This window comes from Lycorma delicatula, chromosome 8 (genome assembly GCF_047948215.1).
Source record: "Lycorma delicatula isolate Av1 chromosome 8, ASM4794821v1, whole genome shotgun sequence".
In the NCBI taxonomy this organism is placed as follows: domain Eukaryota; kingdom Metazoa; phylum Arthropoda; class Insecta; order Hemiptera; family Fulgoridae; genus Lycorma; species Lycorma delicatula.
In genome coordinates this window covers 70,070,884-70,093,936 of record NC_134462.1, presented here as the reverse complement: position 1 = coordinate 70,093,936, position 23,053 = coordinate 70,070,884, and the positions used below count along the sequence as shown (strand labels likewise).

The 23,053-nt window shown below is 29.4% G+C and overlaps 1 protein-coding gene across 4 annotated transcripts in view; it reads right to left on the bottom strand.

Annotated features, from left to right (window-relative positions):
• The window catches only part of LOC142328951 (uncharacterized), a 164,235-nt gene that overhangs the window by 112,659 nt on the left and 28,523 nt on the right, over positions 1-23,053 (bottom strand). The window contains exon 1 of one of the 4 annotated variants that reach the window (XM_075373149.1): positions 19,879-20,010. The exons of the other annotated variants lie outside the window; for them this stretch is intronic. The gene's annotated coding sequence lies outside the window, so the exon portion shown is untranslated. Of the gene's footprint in view, positions 1-19,878; positions 20,011-23,053 lie in introns of those variants that run through there. 4 annotated transcript variants of the gene reach the window in all.

The following is a 23,053-nucleotide window of genomic DNA, read 5'->3' as shown; positions in this document are numbered from 1 at the left end:
AAAAGGAATGAAGGAAGGCTGGCCTCGCTTCAGAGAAGGGCAGCATCAAAATTATCGCGGCATACAGAACGGTGTCAGTGGAGGATGCAGCAGTCCTAGCAGGTTTTCCGCCAGTTCGACTGAGGACTCTGCAGTTGAAGCGAGTCTATGAGGGAATGCCGCAGCCTGATTCTGCGGCCCTCCTACTTCAGGAGTGGCAGGAGATGTGGGATACCGCGAATACGGGAGCTTGGACTCGTCGGATGATTTCAAGGTTGGATTGACTGGGGAGGAAGCATGGGGACGGTGATTACTACGTCTGCCAGCTCCTCTCTGGTCACAGAGTATTCGGATCCTACCTCTACAAGTTTCGTAGAAGGGAATTCCCTAATTGTATCTATTGAGGACTAATGGATACTATAGAGCATACATTTTATCAATGCCCTAGATGAGGTAAGACCAAGGCAAGAGCGGACCTAGGACGTATCACGGCGAAGGACACAGTAGCTTACGTGCTATGAGGTGCCGAGCAATGGAAGACGAATGTGGGAATGATTGCTATGATCCTGCGGATGAAGGAGTCAGAATACAGCGTGTGGAGTGCAGGCTGACTGTTGTGTAGTCTTGTGGTGAGGGGATCTATTGCTTTCATGAGGGGATCTACTAAAATAATGAAGCCTGGGACGAAGCGTGGCGACGTCTAGGGCTAGGGTGGTAGCCCCCATGCCTAGGTTGTTCTACACCTCTACAAGTGGCTAGACGGGGAAGGCAGGCTGCTGCCACGACACCCTGAAGTGACCGAGTGATGATTAATTGCCAGACTGGTTGCCTTAGGGGTATTTATCCCCGGCCTCTGTGGCGCGAGTGGTAGCGTCTCGACCTTTCATCTGGAGGTCCTGGGTTCGAATCCCGATCAGGCATGGCACACACGCTACAAAGCATTCATCTCATCGTCTGCGGAAAAAATGAATGCTTAACTGCGGACCCGGAGGTTAAACAAAAAAAGGGGGTGTTTACAGAAACAAAAAAAAGAAAAATTTTTTTACAAGTGAAAATTTTTATAAGTAGATCGAGAAGTTTTAATCGGGTAGAACAAGTGTCACGAAGTGGATGACTGGTAGAAGTTTCAACTGAATGCAATTTTGTAAAATCGCGTTAATGATCTTATTTGCATAAACATTTGGGAGATTGCTGAAATTTTTACTGCAAGTATCAACCCCCTTTATTCCATTTTGCCGTACGCTAAATAAATAAATAAATTCCATTATCCACAATAAGCTGTATTTTGGTAAAACCTATTCGAGGTGAGTTCCAAGATGGTCAACTCAAAATCATAATCACCCGAATTTATATTTATACGGAACTTAAAAGACGATCTTAGCGGAAGGTATTACTTTTCTTAAATCAAATAATAACTTGTGATGAAACTTGGATTCATCATTCTGAGCCGAAATCCGAACATTAAAAATGGAATGGAAACATCTGAGTTTGCTCACCAAGAAATTCGAAACCTATCTTCAGCCGGTAAAATGATGCTAAAGCTGTTTTGAGAATATATAAGCCAAATTTATTACGATAATTTGAAAGAACAACGTACTATCAACAATGAATATTATTGTGATGTGTTAAAAATAAAGTAAAACTTGCAATAAGGAGGAAAAGTGCTGGTTTTCTCTCAAAAAATGTAATCCTTCGGCATGATTCGATCCGTTCGTAAGACATCGAAAATATTTTTTTTTGAACTTTTAGATTTTAAACCATTTGGCTTGAATTACCTTTTATTAATTTTAATAAGAATGAAGAAGGTGTTCAATTCTCATCAGGGTTAATACCCCCCAAATAATTAAAAATTATTCCAAACTATTGAATTAAATTTTTAAAGTAATCTTTCTCCAATAATCAGCCTTTATCAGGATGGGAAGTTAAAATTCTGTTATTCCATATTTTAAAACATGCGTTATAAGTTATTTAATATTATCAAGTGTTTTTATACTACTTTACGGTAATTTTTAAATTATGTGTACCCGTTATTGTTTTTATTTTTTTGAACGTGTTCACAGATAATTATGAAAAATAATGAGGTATTGTTTTCTGACCGGAATATATTATTTACGTATATAATTACCCTATTAATAAAATAATAAACTATTAAATAAAATTCTTCAGTTATAAGAGTGCGTGAATAATTAAAAATATACTATAATACAGTCTAATAAAGTGTATAACCGTTAATGGTTTAAAAAGTAAATAATGATTCGATGTTACGTTATAATATTCAATGTAAATGATGAAATTACTACTCTTGTTCTTTTATTTTTATTTTTATCAGTGTAAATTTACACACAATGATTATAAAATACATTAAAATATTTCCTACAAAAAATCCACTTAAAAGAATTTTGACAATTTTTTAAATTTATGACGTACCTTTTTGTTGGTATTGTAAAACGAATTGTGATGTTCTTATTATTCTGTATTCTTCTTTTAGCAGGTAACACTAAAGTTATTTAAAAATAAATTATTGTTTTCAAATAAATCTCCATTAAATATTTTTATTATTTATTCACGATTTTTTATTCTGTTCAATAAAAATTAAGAAGTCATTTTTTTAATTAAAAAAAAAAAAAATCATTGTCAACTAATAACTATGATTTAGAAAATAAGAAAAATATGGAAAACTTTTGACTGAAAACGGCTACAAATTTTGATGAGTGATGAAGGATTAGTTCTTAGATAGTTAATCGGTAATATTTTTACGTTTTTTTTTAGAGTTCTCACAGACATTAGCACGAACTAAGTTAAAAGTATTCAAAATAGATAGGTTTTTTTCAGGGTCTAGTAGAAAAATTCTGAATAATAAGATATGCATGCATTTTTAAAAAACATTATTGTTAAATAATGTAAGACAGCACTTGATTTTTGAATATTATACGATGCATATTCTTAAGCATCAAACTTGTCTGTTAATGATTTTTTTGGCTGTACAAAATCAGCTAATGATATTTATTTTACTGATAAAAATATGTTTTTATAAATTAAAAAAAAATAAAATAGAATAACAAGTTTAAAAATTAAAATTTTCAAATGAAATAATATGAGAATACAAAAATTAATCTACTACGACGATCTCTGTGAAAGAGTAGTCTTGGCCTTTCATCCATAGGTTCCGAATTCGAATATTGGTCAGGCATGATATTTTTTATATGCCAAAAAAGTTCCCTTTTCATATCCACAAACGGTCCCAGAACCATTTGAGGATGATAGTAACCGTGGATGAATACTAAAAGAAGTCACTCTACTTGATTCACCACAAAAGATTTGCCATTATTCTTCGGTTTTGTCAGGTGATAGATCCATGTACTCTGGTGAAAACGCAGTCAACAGAAGATGTAAAGTATCAGGTGTTAGAGTTTGCCGGCCTCCGTGGCGCGAGTGGTAGCGTCTCGGCCTTTCAACCGGAGGTCCTGGGTTCGAATCCCGGTCAGGCATGTCATTTTTCGCATACGCTACAAAATACTCATCTCCTCCTCTGCGGAAAGAATTGCTTGACTTCGGACACGGAGGTTAAACAAAAAAAAAAAAGTGTCAGAGTTTAAATACTTAGCGTACGGCTATTTACAACAAGTGATGTAAATAATATACTTAATTTGAGTCGTTGATAAGAAGTAGTACTGATTTTATTTGGCTATCGATTTAATTAGAGAAAACAAAAGGGTTTTCATTTATCAACCAAAACTAGAATATGAAAACAACTTATATATATATTTTTTTACTAGTTATTTTAGTTATGGACTACGCAGTTGTAACCAACAAATAACTTTGCTGAATCTGAACTATTAAAATTGATATATAACCAAAACGTCTTAAATTTAAATTCTCTGGCAAAGTATAGGCATTTTCCAATTAATTTATATCTTTCTTTCTTTTTCTGTTTAGCCTCCCAAACCACTGTAAGGTATTACTTCAGAGGATTGGCAACCACCAAAGAACACCGGTATCCATCTAGTATTCAAATCCGTATAAAACTAAATGCCTTTACTAGTTATTGAACCTTAGAACTCTCGACTTCAAAATCAGCTGATTTGCGTTGACGAGTTCACCACTAGACCAATGCGGTGGGTTACCTTACCAAAAGTGTATTGGAAAAATATATGTTAGGCAATGCTTTATAATTATACGTAAATTGGTGTAATATGCATTCAAGTATGAAGGGTTGATTTAATCATGGAAGGAAGTGCAGTAGGTAAAAACTTTAAGGAAGTAGGAGAAAACTTTTACAATAAAAAACTGAAGAAATTTGAAGTAAAAAAAAAACGTTTAAATTAAAATATTAGTGCATAAAGAAGCGAGTAGAGAAGTTCATCAAACAGTTAATTTATTTTAAAAAGAATTAATAATTTAGTGATCTTTTTTTTTACGTAATCAAAGGAGTACTTCGTGTTTTACCTAAAACAGTATTTCTTATTCATATACCTATGTGCAAACAAATAACTTTACTTTATAATTTATTTAAAAAGTTTTTTCTGCATTATTTTTAAGCACAGCTAAAAAAGTTTTATATTTCCGCTCTCACGTTTTATGAAAATAATACAGTAGGCTATATTTTTCTTAATCTTTTATCTATTATATAATAAAACATTTCCTTTCGTTTAAAAAAAAAAAAAAAAAATTAAATATAATATTTTATATTATATTGTTTATGGAAGAATGTATTTTATATACTTTTGTTTAATTTTAGTAAGGAACTTGTTGTTTAATGGTCCAATTGGGAACACTTGAGTAGATGCTGGGAACTCTAATTTTGATGCGGCAAAACGTATCCTAAATTAGGTGGTTAGTGGGAGGTAGATATCAGTATTTAAAGATAGTCATAAAATTCCTTCATTATAACGACAAGCTTTTTATGTAGAAAATTTAATTAGTTTAATTTTAATATCTATAAAAAATGAAGTTCAATTTTTAATTATTTATTTGTTTTTTGTGTGTTTTTTAAAAATGTTAATATTAAAAATACACAAAATTTTTAAATAATAATTTCCTTGCTTTTCTTCACTCGGCTGGTGGTCTACTTAATTAAACTGATGTTAACTATTCAGGCTACTGGAATTTATTTATTACTTCAACGTTTTTAAAATTACATACTCGCTTTAAAAAAAAAAAGATTACTCTCATTTCCGGCATGTTTGTTTAATTATTTGCGCCTAAATTGAAAAATACTGTATATTTTATAGTATATATTTTAATACTTATGTAATATCTTGAGACAAGCTATGTTATATATAACTAAATACATAAAAAATAAATTTTACCTCATAGAAATTGCAAAAAAAAAGGAAACTAACGATATTCCATTCGTAAAATTTTGTTTATTAATACAAAATTTTAAGAAAATCTTGTGATCAAGTAAATACAAAATTAATAATCGTTAATTATTGCTAAATAAAAAAATAAAAATATTCGAAATTAATTCAGGCAAAGATTAATTTGTTTTTATGGGAAAAATGGTAAACTATTCTGATATACCTCAATGGAAATGTTATATTATCTAACCTCTCACTTTCTATCCTTATCTTTGATCATTTATTCCAAATTATCTGGAATATATATGACCTTATTAGGTCATTTATGGTAAAGAATCGGGACTTTGATGATATACGCAATTATGTTTGGTATTATTTGATAGGGGCTGCCTGTGAACCATTTCAGGGAGTCATCAGTCGCTACAATACTGTTTGGCTGTACACAAGTTTTCTAGTTGATGATAGAATTGCCTGTCGTTCTCAAAAAGTGAAAAAAATGGACACAAATGAATATACATTTATTTTCTATCGGTTTTTTACTTCCTTGTACGAAGTAAAGGAAGTATTGAGATCGCGAAAAATGTTGGTTTTCAGATTTCAACGGAAATATCCGTTTTAACCATCCCTAAATCCGTTTTGACTAGTTTTGGCGTGACTTCCCTACGAACGTATTTAACTCGCATAACTCAAAAACCATTACCCGTAGGATGTTGAAATTTTGGATTTTGGACTGCTCCTACATCTAGTTGAGCACCTTCCCATTTTGATTCCAATCGACTGGACCACAAGTGTTCTAAAAAGCCCAAAACCAAAACAATTTGGATTTTGGAATTTTTCTTAACTGCAGTAATAAGGTCTCAGTGAGAGCTTTTCAAAGATATGTCATAAGTGACATATTGTCACTTATATTATTATGTAACATATCGTTTCATTGGTTCCAGAGTTACAACCAAATAAAATTTTAATTAATGAAATATCTTTTAAGGGAAAGGTACATCGGTTCGAATCCGACTTCTTCTTTTATTTAACTTAAATATACTAATTTATTAATAATTATTAACCTCTAATTGTAAAAAAGTTTTTACAATAAATAATAACTCAATAATAAAATAAAAAAAAATAAAAAATCAGAAGTTATTAATGAAATAAATTTTATGTACTTTTCATTTAAAAAAAAAAATGTATGTGTAATTTAATAGGCGTACAACAAAGTCATGTAGTATGCACGTAAGATTATTTTTCTTGGATGTTCCATGCAAAATTTATTATTTGTTTGTATTCAGTTGTGGTAATACTTCATTGGTTTTACCGCAGCCGCGTGATATAAGTTTTCATTACGTGTAACGGTATAAGAAAGCTGGTATGAAATTAGAGTAATTCGCGTAGATTGAACATTTTTTATTTGTCAGAAACATTCATCACAAAAGTTTACGTGACAATTTTGTCTGCTTACGTAAATGAAGTATTGCATAAGCAATCACTATCATACCGTCGCTCGTGTATAATTTTTCCTTGTGTGATTACAGAATTTAATTATTTTAGCATTTGTCACAAATTTCCAATCATTTCCAAAATATCTAATAATATAATTGTATGATATTATTATCCCTTGATCTTATAAAAAAAATTAAAATCAATTTTACTTATTACGTTAAGAAATTACTTATTGTTTTGTTTTTGTATCACCTTAGGTAATTTCTAATATGAATCTATTTATACTTAGTACCGTACATATTTCCTAGTAACTGTTTAAGAATTTAAATATCTGTATCATGCTTAGATAATGCATACTCTGATCTCTCTTGCTTTTCCTTTGAAATACTATCCGTACTATTCCATATAAAAATTTCTGACTATTTATCACAAAATTTTATTTGTTTTTAATTTGGACATTTGGGGCGACGCAAGTGCCCCAAATTACCTCACGGCCTCTTTACACTTGATTATTGTGATAAAATTTACTTATGGTTTTTACCTACAAAACTGACTGAAAATATAATTTGAGAAACCAAAAAAAATTATTGAGAGAAATAAAATGCATTATTTTTTCTACTGTGTTTTTTACAAAAACGAAGGAAAAGGGAGAAATTTAAAGTTATTATGTTATCAGTTATTAATGTTTTAACGAAAGATGAAATGAACTGGCGGGAGAAGTGAAATTCGTGGTGTAAAAAAGCAACAAAGCTTAAAAAAATCTATAAACGGCTGTAAAAAGATTTTTAAAGAAAAAAAATCATAATATATATAGCCTTCTGTATATATAAACACACCTTAGTTATACTTATACTGCTAACAAACTGTTTCGTATTTAAAAAAATTACAAAAGAGATAAATAAACAAAAATATATACGTGGTATTTCGTAAACGAATAGATAAAAACATTATTTGTTATTAACAGTTTTAGAAGTAAGATTAAGGTTGTCATTTTAAAAGCAACCTCCTTTTTCCGTTTGTCAAACCCACAACATTTTGCGTATGTTTGTGTGTAATTGCGTGTATGTACGCTAGTGTGTGTCTGTCAGTATATATATATATATATATATTTATATATTTAAGCATATAATGATGATTCTAAATGTGAATTCTTTTTGTAGAACTAAAAATATTCATTTCATTGCCTTCTTTTTGGAATTCTACCAAGAACAGCAAAGTGAAACCATTTGGTAATAACAAATCAGACAATTTCGTTGTCTTAATCTGTATAAATTTTATAACATTTAATTAATTCATTAAAATATACTATTTACTTACTGATTTTAATGACTTATTTATTGCAATTTTAACTTTTATAAAATTTATGGAAAGAGATTCTGTTTCTTCCTATTTTATTCTATTTAAAACTAGTGAATTCAGATACATTTTCTCTCAGTATAAGATGTCGTACTGATCTGCAACTTATAATATATTTCCAGTACTCTTTAAAAAAATACAAATTTTATCTTTATGTTAATTTCTAGAAGAAAGATAAAAAACGTAAATATTTTTAAGTAAGAGATTTTATAAAACGACTAGGAACTTTTTAAATGGAGTTTTTCCACAAAATAAAACAAAGAAAAGATTTTCTTTGTTAACTATTATTAAAAACATTATAATAACTTTAATTTTTTTTCCTGTTTTAAATAATTTTACGTTTATTTTAATTAAAATTATTATAAGTAGATAATTTTTTAAAAAATGTAGAAGTTGCTAAAAACAGTTTATTAATTTTTTTTAAATCTAAAACTAGATAGTAATTTCGATTGCTAATCAATCATTATCAGTAGAGACTGAAGAATTAATAATTTTTTAAAATCCGGTAGAGTTGCATAATATTTTACTGGGTTCACTAGAAGCATGGTTACAAGATTATAACCAAAATTAAATGCAAATAATGACTCATATTTAGAAAACATCGTACAAATTAAAAAAAAAATCTGATGAGACACCACATGACTTTCTTGTACGCCTGTTAAATTACATATACACATTTTTAAAAGTATATACAATTTTATTTCATTAATAACTTCTGATATTTTTCGTTTTTTTTTATTGTCTTTGAATAATTTATCGTAATTTTTTACAATCCGAGATTTGTAATGGTTATTTATGTTTATTTTTAAATAAACATAAATAGCCATTACTTGGTTATTTATATTTAATGATAAATAATGATTTTTAACGAAAGAATAAACCAATTTAGAGTTTACTGCTCAGTAAACCTAAAAAAAACTATTTTACAATCGTTTTATAAATAAATACTACAGACACAGTATTGGAAATACTTTTATTAATTTTTCACGTCAACAATCATAAATGAAAATATTGTAATTTTGTTTTACTTAAATGTAAAACTTTTTTTTAATGGTTTAGTATTTATTCAAAATGACAGTGGTTGTATAATGAAAACCTTTTTGTAAACTAAAACAATTCTAATTTAGTAGAAGTGAAGGTTATTTTTTAAGGAAAAATGACTGTCTTTTTAGCAAACAGTGCTAGACAGCGATCTGACAACTTACTTCTGTATCTTGAAAAGTCGTTCTGACCTTTTGAGAGAGTGTAAAAAAATTATATTGTACGTTAAAAAGTAATATATTAAGTATAATAAATATTTAATAGTGATGATAAACTTAGCCTTTTATTTATTTATTTTTTTTTTGTCTTCAGTCATTTGAATGGTTTGATGCAGCTCTCCAAGATTCCCTATCTAGTGCTATTCATTTCATTTCGGTATAGTTCCCCCTACATCCTACATCACTGACAATTTGTTTTACATATTCCAATCGTTGCCTGCCTACACAATTTTTTCCTTCTACCTATCCCTCCAATATTAAAGCGACTATTCCAGGATGCCTTGATATGTGGCCTATTAGTATCTTCTTTTAATTATATTTTACCAAATGCTTCTTTCGTCATCAATTTGCCGCAACACATCTTCATTTGTCACTTTATCCACCCTTCTGATTTTTTAAATTCTCCTATAGCACCACATTTCAAAAGCTTCTAATCTTTTCTTCTCAGTTATTCCGATCGTCAAAGTTTTACTTCCATATAAAACTACGCTCCAAACATATACTTTCAAAAATGTTTCCTGATGTTTAAATTAATTTTTGATGTAAAAAAATTATATTTCTGACTGAAGATTCATTTCGCCTGAACTATTCGGCATTTTATATCGCTCCTGCTTCTTTCATCTTTAGTAATTCTACTTCCCAAATAACAAAATTCTTCTACCTCCATAATATTTTCTCTTCCTATTTTTAGATTCAGTTGTCCATGTTTGTTATAACTACTACATTTCATTACTTACGTTTTTCTTGTTTATTTTCATGCTGTAGTTCTTGCGTAGGATTTCATCTATGCCGTTCATTATTTCTTCTAAATCTTTTTTACTCTCAGCTAGAATTACTATATCATCAGCAAATGGTAGCATCTTTATCTTTTCACCTTGTACTATTACTCCGGATCTAAATTGTTCTTTAACATCATTAACTGCTAGTTCTATGTAAAGACTAAAAAGTAACGGGGATAGGGAACATCCTTGTCGGACTCCCTTTCTTATTACGGCTTCTTTCTTATGTTCTTCAATTATTACTGTTGCTGTTTGGTTCCTGTAAATGTTAGCAATCGTTCTTCTATCTCTGTATTTGAACCCTAATTTTTTTAAAATGCTGAACATTTTATTAAATAAAATGTTATCTTATTGTTACCTACGTTATCGAATGCCTTTTCTAGGTCTATAAAACCAAGTATGTTGGTTTGTTTTTCTTTAATCTTCCTTCTACTATTAAGCTGAGGCCTAAAATTGCTTCCCTTGTCTCTATACTTTTCCTGAAACCAAATTGGTCTTCTCCTAACACTTCTTCCAGTCTCCTCTCAATTCTTCTGTATACTATTCTAGTTAAGATTTTTGATGCATGACTAGTTAAACTAATTGTTCTGTATTCTTCACATTTATTTGCTCCTGCTTTCTTTGGTATCATGATTATAACATTTTTTTTAAAGTCTGACGGAACTTCATCTTTTTCATAAATATTACACACCAGTTTGTATGATCTATCAATCGCTTCCTCGTCTGCACTGCGCAGTAATTCTACAGGTATTCCGTCTATTCCAGGAGCCTTTCTGCCATTCAAATCTTTTAATGCTCTTTTAAATTCAGATCTCAGTATTGTTTCTCCCATTTCATCCTCTTCGACTTCCTCTTCTTCCTCTATAACACCATTTTCTAATTTATTTCCTTCTTATAACTCTTCAATATATTCCACCCACCTATCGACTTTATCTTTCGTGTTATAAATCTGTGTACCATCTTTGTTTAACACATTATTGGATTTTAATTTATGTACCCCAAAATTTTCCTTAACTTTCCTGTATCCTCCGTCTATTTTACCAATGTTCATTTCTCTTTCCACTTCTGAACACTTTTCTTTAATCCACTCTTCTTTCGCTAGTTTCACTTCCTCTTTGTCTTTTATTAGGACGCTTCAAAGATTACCATAAGGTTTGATTTTGTTCCAGACAAAATCAACTTCATCATCTAGTAAAATACCTAAAAACTTAGCCTTAAGGACAATAGAAATTGTTTTGTTATAATTAATGGGAATTCTATCCATCCTATTTCTAAAAGTTACAATTATTTTAAATAATTTTTTATTGTTCGCCGTTTTTGCAATTTGCAATATCCAAGAGTATAAGGAACGAACAGAATTACGATTTCTATAAAGGAAAAAAACAGATTATAATTTGTAGAATAAGAATATTGATTAGCTATACCTTTTTCCAAATAGTTTTGAAGTTTTTTTTTTTTTGTAACAAGAGATCTCTGCAACGCAATGTTATTCTCAAACAATTACAAAAAAATTACATCAATTTTTCTCAATAGATTTTATGGAAAATTTAAAAGGAACGAATTTATGAAAAAATGTTAATGTTAGTTTTTGTATTATTTTTGAATAATACGTTACGTTTCCGAGCGACTGTAAATAATTTTTAATTTCTCTTATTTTTACTCTATTTATGATATTTATAACTAAGACTTAACAATAGATTTTCTTATAAATAGGGAAACTATTGTATCAATAATTAGCATGAATATATAATGGACTTACAAGAGGTTTCTTAAACGACCACCGTTTCGCTTATTTCATTAATATGATTTAATGAGCCGTTCCTTGTAAAGAAATATATAAAACAGATTATCTTATTAAATATCATTTTATTAAATAAAATGTTATCTTATTGTTACCTACGTTATCGAATGCCTTTTCTAGGTCTATAAAACCAAGTATGTTGGTTTGTTTTTCTTTAATCTTCCTTCTACTATTAAGCTGAGGCCTAAAATTGCTTCCCTTGTCTCTATACTTTTCCTGAAACCAAATTGGTCTTCTCCTAACACTTCTTCCAGTCTCCTCTCAATTCTTCTGTATACTATTCTAGTTAAGATTTTTGATGCATGACTAGTTAAACTAATTGTTCTGTATTCTTCACATTTATTTGCTCCTGCTTTCTTTGGTATCATGATTATAACATTTTTTTTAAAGTCTGACGGAACTTCATCTTTTTCATAAATATTACACACCAGTTTGTATGATCTATCAATCGCTTCCTCGTCTGCACTGCGCAGTAATTCTACAGGTATTCCGTCTATTCCAGGAGCCTTTCTGCCATTCAAATCTTTTAATGCTCTTTTAAATTCAGATCTCAGTATTGTTTCTCCCATTTCATCCTCTTCGACTTCCTCTTCTTCCTCTATAACACCATTTTCTAATTTATTTCCTTCTTATAACTCTTCAATATATTCCACCCACCTATCGACTTTATCTTTCGTGTTATAAATCTGTGTACCATCTTTGTTTAACACATTATTGGATTTTAATTTATGTACCCCAAAATTTTCCTTAACTTTCCTGTATCCTCCGTCTATTTTACCAATGTTCATTTCTCTTTCCACTTCTGAACACTTTTCTTTAATCCACTCTTCTTTCGCTAGTTTCACTTCCTCTTTGTCTTTTATTAGGACGCTTCAAAGATTACCATAAGGTTTGATTTTGTTCCAGACAAAATCAACTTCATCATCTAGTAAAATACCTAAAAACTTAGCCTTAAGGACAATAGAAATTGTTTTGTTATAATTAATGGGAATTCTATCCATCCTATTTCTAAAAGTTACAATTATTTTAAATAATTTTTTATTGTTCGCCGTTTTTGCAATTTGCAATATCCAAGAGTATAAGGAACGAACAGAATTACGATTTCTATAAAGGAAAAAAACAGATTATAATTTGTAGAATAAGAATATTGATTAGCTATACCTTTTTCCAAATAGTTTTGAAGTTTTTTTTTTTTTGTAACAAGAGATCTCTGCAACGCAATGTTATTCTCAAACAATTACAAAAAAATTACATCAATTTTTCGGCAATTTTTCTCAATAGATTTTATGGAAAATTTAAAAGGAACGAATTTATGAAAAAATGTTAATGTTAGTTTTTGTATTATTTTTGAATAATACGTTACGTTTCCGAGCGACTGTAAATAATTTTTAATTTCTCTTATTTTTACTCTATTTATGATATTTATAACTAAGACTTAACAATAGATTTTCTTATAAATAGGGAAACTATTGTATCAATAATTAGCATGAATATATAATGGACTTACAAGAGGTTTCTTAAACGACCACCGTTTCGCTTATTTCATTAATATGATTTAATGAGCCGTTCCTTGTAAAGAAATATATAAAACAGATTATCTATTTATGGTAAAACATGCATTATTTTTAGCATATAATTAAATATAAAAATTTATTTATATACGAAAACCTTATACTTATATATGAATAATTTTTCGTGAAATGTGCTGTTTAAACTTAACATTCTGTCAAGCCGTATTATTTTGTAGTCTCGAATCAATACCTATTGTAATACAACATACATCAATGAAAATAATTTCTATGCATACAAATAATAATAATCATAAACAACATCAATCGCATATGAAATTGCAGAGGGTATTTCATATAGGCATGTTTTCATGATTAACATTCAAGTACTCATAACTACTTGAAATTCAATATAAAATGATGATAATTTAACAATTATCTTCAAGTTTAAGTTAATGAAAAATTAAACGATTTAATATTTTTAATTAAATGTTTATGCATGACAATAATATTTCGTTGTAGTAATAAAAAATTTACAGTTCATTCCATAATAAAATTGAAAATCAAAATATAACTTTTATTTTATCAGGAGCGTTATATCTTTTGACCATAATTCGAGAAAATGGTTTAAAATTATTCGTCATTATGAACTATTGTCTCTCGATTTATGATGATTTGAAGGAAATAAAATGGTGAACAGTCGACAGTACTATATTAAATTCAAACTTATTTAAAACTCAAATAAAAATGCATAATAGTGAATGAAACAATAGATATTTAATCGTTAACAAAACAGAAAAAACGAAGACGCGTCTTCGGCTTACATCCAAAAGATTGTGAATTTGAATCCCAGTCAGGCTTGGTACTTTTTTGCACAATAAAACAATTACATACATACATATATATATATATATATATATATATATATATATATATATAAAACTAAATAAGTTGGACGAAACGTCGATGTTTTCTGCTTTTATTTTTTTGTTTGTTTGGTTGTTGACCTAATGAATTGCATTAGAAAAGTTTCTATTGATTTGGATAATTTTCTAATTTATTTAGTTTTTTTTATATTTGTCTAACCAAAGAATAGAGTTTAGTTTTTGTTATATATATATATAAATAAAATTTATTTTCTATTTATTTGTTCACTTTCAATTTATTTTATCAATATAAATGAAAATTAATACAGATTGTAGTATTTTAGACTCATATTTGTGAATTCTGTTCCATTTTTCGTTCTTTATAAATGGAAGTGCAGGTAGAGTTTTGGTGAATATTTCAAAATTATATTAAAATACATAATTTGTTTACATAATACATCTTTTTTATATAATTTAGTTAGGTTTGTTATGCGGATTTTATTTTTGTTAATTTTTTATATTTTATTATTATTATTATTAGTGGCCAGTATATTTGAAACGCTAAATATAATTTTATTATCAATTCATGATTTAAATTAGTTATTTGAAAGCAAATAACGTTGGGTCTGTACTTAATTTATGTAACATATTTGTTACTAATCGAATTAAAGCAAAAAGCAGTTAATACAAAATGGATGACTGTATAAAATAAAGGCCTTTGTTGTTTACCATACAAATATTTTGTTAATATGAAACATTTTCACAATAAATTTTTAATTTTCGATAACACTTTCAATATTTTGGGTGATATATATATATATATATATATATATATATATATATAATATATAGTAGTAGATATATGAAATAATATAACAATATTTTGCGTCACAATTTATAATTATGTACAGGATAATTACATTTTAGTTTAAGCCGAATTCAGAAAGTGTCATTTTTGCATGACATTCAATTAACGATCTACATTAAAAAAAAAACTTTACATCTTGACAAACTATGGGAAATATAAAAAAAATCGTTCAAATTTTGTTTTAAGATTTAAAAAACAAATCTATACGACTTAATATAAAATGATTATATATGTGTTACCGTGAAACACCGATATCTGGAAAATGTCGACATCCTGCGGTGAGTATCGAAACATACCAAATACATCGGTGAAAGACCGAAATATTTGCTTATTCGGATCTTCGCCGGTGTATATCGACAAATACAGATAAGCTCTGGTGAGGATCGAAACAATAACTTCAAATTAAAAAAAAAATCACCCAGTACCAATGTCAAAGGTAAACAGATTAAGAGAAACCCTCGTAAAAAAAGGAAGTTTAAATTTAAACTTGCTTTTAACCTCGTTTAATAAATCTTATATATACTAATCATATATGTTATTCTTCAACACTGGAAGCGAGTAATGAAATTCCTCGCATTTTTAAAAAAATTTAATCAACTTTTCAGCATTTTATAAATTGGAAGGGCCAATCAGGATATACAGAATATTTTAACTGCATGGATGGACAATAACGATACAAATAAATGATTAGATAGTTTGCTCTTTGCTCAATTTTTTATAAAAATATTTTTATTCAACTTTCATCATCAGTGCATACTGAATGCGCTGAATTTGATTAATCGCCTTCAGTGTTGTAGAATAATATATATGATTTGTATATTTAACGTTAATTAGGCGAGGTTAGCGAGCGAAGCGAGCGTAAGTTATGTTTGGCTTAAATTTAAACTCCTTTTTTTTTAAGTTTCTCGTAATCTATTTACCTTCAAGGTACGAATATATAATAACATAAGCAAATATTTCGGTCTTTCACTGATAAATCTAGTATGTGTCGACATTCACCGGAGAATTCTCTATTTTCGATATTTCACGGTAACAAACACAACACACACACACACACACACACACACACATGTATATACATATAATTTTCATTATTTTTATTATTTTGAATAAAGGTTCAAAAAACTTTGTTTTTTTTATTTTTATTTATAGTCACGTAAACGATTAAAAACTCAAATCATCAAGATTTGTGTGAATGTACCGGTAAACGTGTAGTCTTGAATAGACTCAGGTCGACCATTCCTGAGACCTGGTTAATTGAAACTCAATCACCAAAGAATCACTTATATAAGATAACAGATCGTGTTATCCACGATATATTATTCAAATCCGTAGAAAAGCAACTGTCTTTATTAGGATTTGAACACCTGCGAACTCTCGATTTCGAAATCAGCTGATTTCCGACGACAGGTTTACCACTACAGCCAACCCGGTGGATTAAAAAGTTTGTTAAAATATTAATGTAACAAAAGATATATACTAATTTATTCACATAATTTGATCATTTATCTATCAGTGATGTTAAATAATAATTTTGGAAGTTCCTACAAATAACCTTTTCTTTTCTTTCTTTCTTTCTTTTTCCTGTTTAGCCTCCGGTAACTACCGTTTAGATAATACTTCAGAGGATGAATGAGGATGATATGTATGAGTGTGAATGAAGTGTAGTCTTGGACATTCTCAGTTCGACCATACCTGAGATGTGTGGTTAATTGAAACCCAACCACCAAAGAACACCGGTATCCACGATCTAGTATTCAAATCCGTGTAAAAATAACTGGCTTTACTAGGGCTTGAACGCTAGAACTCTCGAGTTCCAAATCAGCTGATTTGGGAAGACGCGTTCACCACTAGACCAACCCGATGGGTTCCTACAAATAACTATTTTTTTTTATTCTTACTCCTTCCTCTGTAGCTTTACATTTTTTTTTTTTACTTTTAAAATTATGCATAGAATATCTGTTTTCTAATTTTTCAGCTTCGTAACAAAAATAAAAAAAGTTATTAAGTACAAAATTTGTAATATGAATAGATAATGAGAAAAATTTTTTTTTTTTTTTAATTTTTTTCCAAAAATTACTAACAAACACCTAAAATATATGTAAAAAAGTATACACAACAATGAACATGGTAAAACTGTATAAGAATTTTTTTATAAATTTAATAATTTGCAGTTTACATTAATAAAATTAAATATTTATAAATAATTATCTAAATAGATCCAATAACTGCGTGTAGGTATTGTAATATAAATAAAATTATAGTATTACACGCAACAATAAGGACATAAAAAACTTTTACAACAATAGAAGTCGTTTTTGACATAACTAGGTATGCAATTTTGATCCTAAATATGACAAATTAAATTTTCAGTATTTCGGCATATTCTCCGTTTAGAGAAGACAATGTTAAGGATTGCCTTGCATCTTCAGTAGTCTTAGTTAATACGAAACTTCTCTCGTACACTATAAAGATTATCGTTAATAAATATGTTTTTATACGACTTCTAGTAGAGTATACATTCATTATTGCGCGTAAAATGAAATTACGTATCTCATTAGCGAAAAGTCACTAAATTTGAATTAATGGCTGATTTTAGATATTTTTTATTAATTAACTAACAGATCCGGCAATGTTTCGTTATTGCTATATTTGAGTACATATGTAGATTAAATGAACACAATTGAAAGTTTGATAAAACATTAAAAAACTGAACATTACGAAACTTCACGAAATTTAATCTTTCACTTTTTCCCTATTTTCCCTCCCTTTCCTTCCCCCTTTTCAATTTTTCCTTTCTCTCCTTTCCGTTTCCCCTTTCCCATTTTCCCTACCCTTTCCCTTTTCCCCTTTTTACTTTTTCCTTTTTCCATTATCCAGTTTTACCTTTTTCCTGGCACGTAAATCGGTCCAGCGGTATTTTAGTCTACAGCAGACACATACAAACATTGACTTTTATTTATATATAAAAGAAGATATCTGGTTGTATATTTGTTTGTTTGTATGTTTCGTAAATATCTCGACACCGGCGTCACCTAGCGGGTATAGTTTTCGCAAAGATATTTCTTTTCACGTAACTAATATATATTCTGAATATGAGCCAAATCGGACCAAAAATAAAATTTTTCGAAATATCTCGGTCTCAGTGCCACCTAGCGGGTTCAAACTAATTCAGAAACTTTCGCGGGAGTGTGCACAACTTACCAAAGTTTCATCGTAATCGGATGATTGGTACATGAACGCATACGGGACAAACAAATAATAATCATTCATATTGAATAAACAATATCATATATATATATATATATATATTTAAAATGTACTATTATTTTTATAAAAAAAGACCATGCGCCTACTTTCCAAATGTTACAAAGAAAAAAAAGATTACCCGTTACTTAGTACCCTTTTACGCTTTGTTTTTATTTCAGTAGTTTAATTTTAAGATTCATAATTTGTGAAACTTACAACGAAAAATGTTTTTCCTTTAGAAATTATATTCTCTTCAATTTTCTTTTATTTATTAGCAAAATTTCAGTCTTGTGTTCTGCAAGGAGATTGGGCATTTAAAAAAATTTATTTCTGTTTTTATGCACTTAATGAAATTTTTCAAACTCTGTAACTTAAATTAATAAAAAAAGTAAAGAATCGTTAGACAAGTTTTAGTAAATTTGATAATTTTTCAAGCAGGTTTTCAGCTATGCAGTCGGTGTTTGAGAATAGATTCATACATCGTAAATGGACTATCAGATTTCATCAAGTATACAAAAAATTAATCATGTTCAATTTTATGTTCTTTTTTATACATTTCAACATTTTTTGGTATGGATTTTATAAATCAAATATTAAAGTTAAGTTGTGATGAACAGACTTAGTTTCACTAGGTTTTTTTTTATATGATGGACGTGCGGGTAAGGTGGCATACTTGTTGCCAGATTTCTTACAGGTATTTTTACATTTTTAAGGATTCCGTAAATAGATACCTCGTAGGTAATACCTGAAAGAAACCCCTGGACAGGAACGTAGCAGCACTTCTTACTGTCATATACGTTAAGTATTAAAACTTTTAAATAATTCTTGTCAAATAGACAAAAATATTATTCATCGATCTTTTATTACGATATTTAATTTATATACTGATTTTGTAATGAGGCCAATGCAATAGGTTTTATATTTCTACGATTTTTAATTGCAAAGGTGTAATCTCTTCTAAAGATACATGGAAAAGTATAAAAGTAACAATGTGAAATTTATTAGATATAATCCATTTAAAAAATTTTGATGGATTATGATTAATTGTAAACCGTCTGGTAACGGAGTTGTAATCAGCCAAATTAAGGCCTCTGGAATTAGTTATTTAAAAAATATATTCTTTTTTCGGTTTTACCTGAAAACATTTTCTAATGAAGTGATTGAAAATTTTTTAAAAGTCGATTACCAAATTTAATTCTATACAGGCTAAATTTTTATAGATGATTTATCATAATCATAGAAATCCTTTTCAAGCCACGAAATAGTTATCTTTCTTAATACAAAATAATAACACTGATTCCATTCGCTTATTTTACAACTTTCAAATAAATTTTATGCTAAGAAAACTCATATTTATGGGTTAACAAAGATATAAAATGAAAAATCATTAAAGAAAATAAATCAATAAAAATAATAAATAATGTTAATAATTATTAATAACAAACAGTTATAAATGAATGAAAAACTTTTTATACTTACGAAACTATTTAATATGAAAGACAGGTAATGCGTGATCCAGGGTAACGATTGTTACTGAAGTGAATGAAAACCACTACGGTTTGTTTCTACAATAATTTTGAATCTTCTCCAAGAAAAAACGGTTGAACACATCTGTCCTGTATAAACTATATAATGTATCAAATAGTAGCGACTAAAAAACTACACAAGGCTTGACAACATTGGTACCAGCTATTGCGGTTTCTGTTTGGCACCACTCTCAGATTACTTCCATACGTAAAGTGACGTGAATGTAAACATCACATCTCTATGTACAGGACGTAAAGTTTTAAATATTTTATAATCAATTAAATTGATGAATGAACTGTTAAAAATATTCAAAACGTTTTCAGAAAATAAAACTTCGGAAATAAATACAGATTCAGTTTTTACTTCCTTGTACGAAGTAAAGGAAGTATTGTGATCACGAAAAATTTCGGTTTTCAGATTTCAACCATCCCTGACCATTCCTGAATTCATTTTGACTAGTTTCGGCATGACTTCTTTCTATGTATTTATGTATGTGTGTATGTATGTACGTATGTATCTCGCATAACTCAAGAACGATTAGCTGTAGTATGTTGAAATTTTGGATTTAGGACTGTTGAAACATCCAGTTCTTCACCTCCCCCCTTTTGATTACAATCGACTGAACCGAATGTGCCCAAAAAAATCCAAAATCCAAAAAATTTGGATTTTGGGCTTTTCACTGCAGTAAGCTCTCATTGAGAGCTTTTTAACGATATATCATGAGTGGTACTTATTTTCATTGGTTCCAGAGTTAGAGCCAAATGAAATTTTAATTAATGAAATATTTGGATCTATAAAGGAAAGGCACACCTTTCACACCAGGTTGGAATCAGACTTCATCTCCTTTTTTATTATTTTTTTAACATTTAAAAAAAAATTGTATACATTGATTGAATGATTACTCGTATTAACCTGTGATTGTAAAAAAAATTACAATAAATAATTATTTAATAATAACGATAAAAAAAAAAATATTAAAAAAATCAGAAGTTGTTAGCAAAATAAAATTTTACCTACTTATAAAAATGTGTATTTGTAATTTAATAGGCATTATTACATATGTGTATATGCAACAGGGGTGGTGAAACACCTGGTTATTTAATATTAATTGAAAATTATAATTTAGAATCGTATTAATTTTGGATTTTTTAGTTTAATTTTATTTAATTATTCTGGAATTTCTGTTTAATTTTATCTAAATTAAAGGTAACAACAGAGTGACTGAAAAATAGATCCTCACAAGAACAACATATATACTGAGGCATACAACCCGATCTTTTATAAATTGCAAAATATGAGTATCTTTTAGTTCATTACTCCTCTGATATTGTCGGAAAGTATTCTTTCTATTCTATCTTAATTTGTGTATACATTCTTATCTTATTGTATAAATAAAGTTCGTATTTGATTTATTAATAATTATTAACCTCTGATTGTAAAAACACTTTTGCGATAAATTAGAATTCAATAAAAAGAAAAAGTTTTATGAAATAAAATTTTATATACTTTTAATTTTTTTTAAATGTGTGTATGTAATTTAATAGTAGTCGTACAAGGAAGTCATGTGGTATCCACATCAGATTTTTAATAATCATTATCAGTAGTTATATTCAGTTGTAGGACTTTCCCGTCACGCGGCTAAAGCAGCGTTCCGGGAAAATTTTACACTGTGTATTGTTTCTGATGCACGGATCACACACGCATACACACACAACTTAATTTAACATATCTATAGTTTTATTTAAATATAATATTTTTTTCGTTAATTTAAATGAGTAATTCTAACTAAAGCGCACGCGCATACCGTTATCAATTCTCGCGGATGTGGCGGTACTAGCGGCGACGGTCGGAACTAATTATGCAATATAATAATGCAATTTTACAATTTATATAAAACAAATTTTGCCTTTACGGTCGGCAGACTGATGTAGCCGCAAGGCTTAACGCACAGGTACCGAGTCAACCGGGTGATCGAGTTCGAGACCCAGTCAGACAGAATTACTTTTTCACACTTTAAATATTATTCATTTATTTAATTCAACATCATTTATTTAATCCAACAGCATTTTTTTGGGTGGGAGTGTGATTTTGTAAACCGCTTTTTTTCAAATATTTCTATCTTTTAATTAACAAATGTACCTAAGGAAAATATGACCGTAATCTGGCGAAATCTCGAGATACTGAGATGCCTTTTTCTATTGCCTCACCCCATTAAACTTTTAAGTTGAAAATCTAATGGCATCAATGCCCCATATATAGAAGTAATCTGACCAAATGTTGCCAAAATTGGTTCAGTAGTTCTGGGGATTATTAGGTTAGTTATTTAGGAATAAGGTGATTTAGAGGCCAAAATCAAATGCGCGCGCGCGTGCGCGTACATACTAACATTAACACGCGGAAAATTTCCATCCGGTTTTTTAGGTTCCCAAGGTGAAAACGCATATGCCGAAATTGGACTGATTACAATACTTTCCCTTCTAGAGCTATAGTGTTATCTAGATGGTAAAGTATATATAATACATATATATGTATTACGCCTGAATTTAAATAATTTAAAAATTAAAAATTAAAATAAAATTATATTCTGTTAGTAGGTCAAGAAAAACACACTGGAAAAGAACATAGTGTATTATTATCCGAATTCTCCAGTTGGACAGGCAGTGCCCTTTTGAAATCTCTCTATAAAGCAGGAAAAGACAAATAGCTAAAAATCAAAGATCGCCAGTTGTAAACGTTTTAGTCATTAAAGAAATAATTATTTTCTTATTTAAATTTAGATAAGACGAACGTTTCGATTAAAGACTCAAGATAGTGTCCGCAGTGGGTTGATTATCGTCTAGCTTGGCGATTACCGGACCGCTCAGCGTGGAGAACATTATCGCCAACATGTTGCAGAGCCCCAAGAACTTTGACATCATCGTGGGGTTCGTGGCGAGGGTTCTTCAGGAGAAGGATCGGGAGGCTCAGTGATGAGGAACAGCCCTCTGCGGAGCTGCCGTTCGCACGTGCTTGCACGAGTGGGCGGTAACGATGAGGCACGGGGATTCTCGCACTTCCGAGCGAAAAAGACCGAGTCCCGGCGGGGATGTCCCACTCGGGATGTTCCCGTTAGAGGCATTGGCATAAA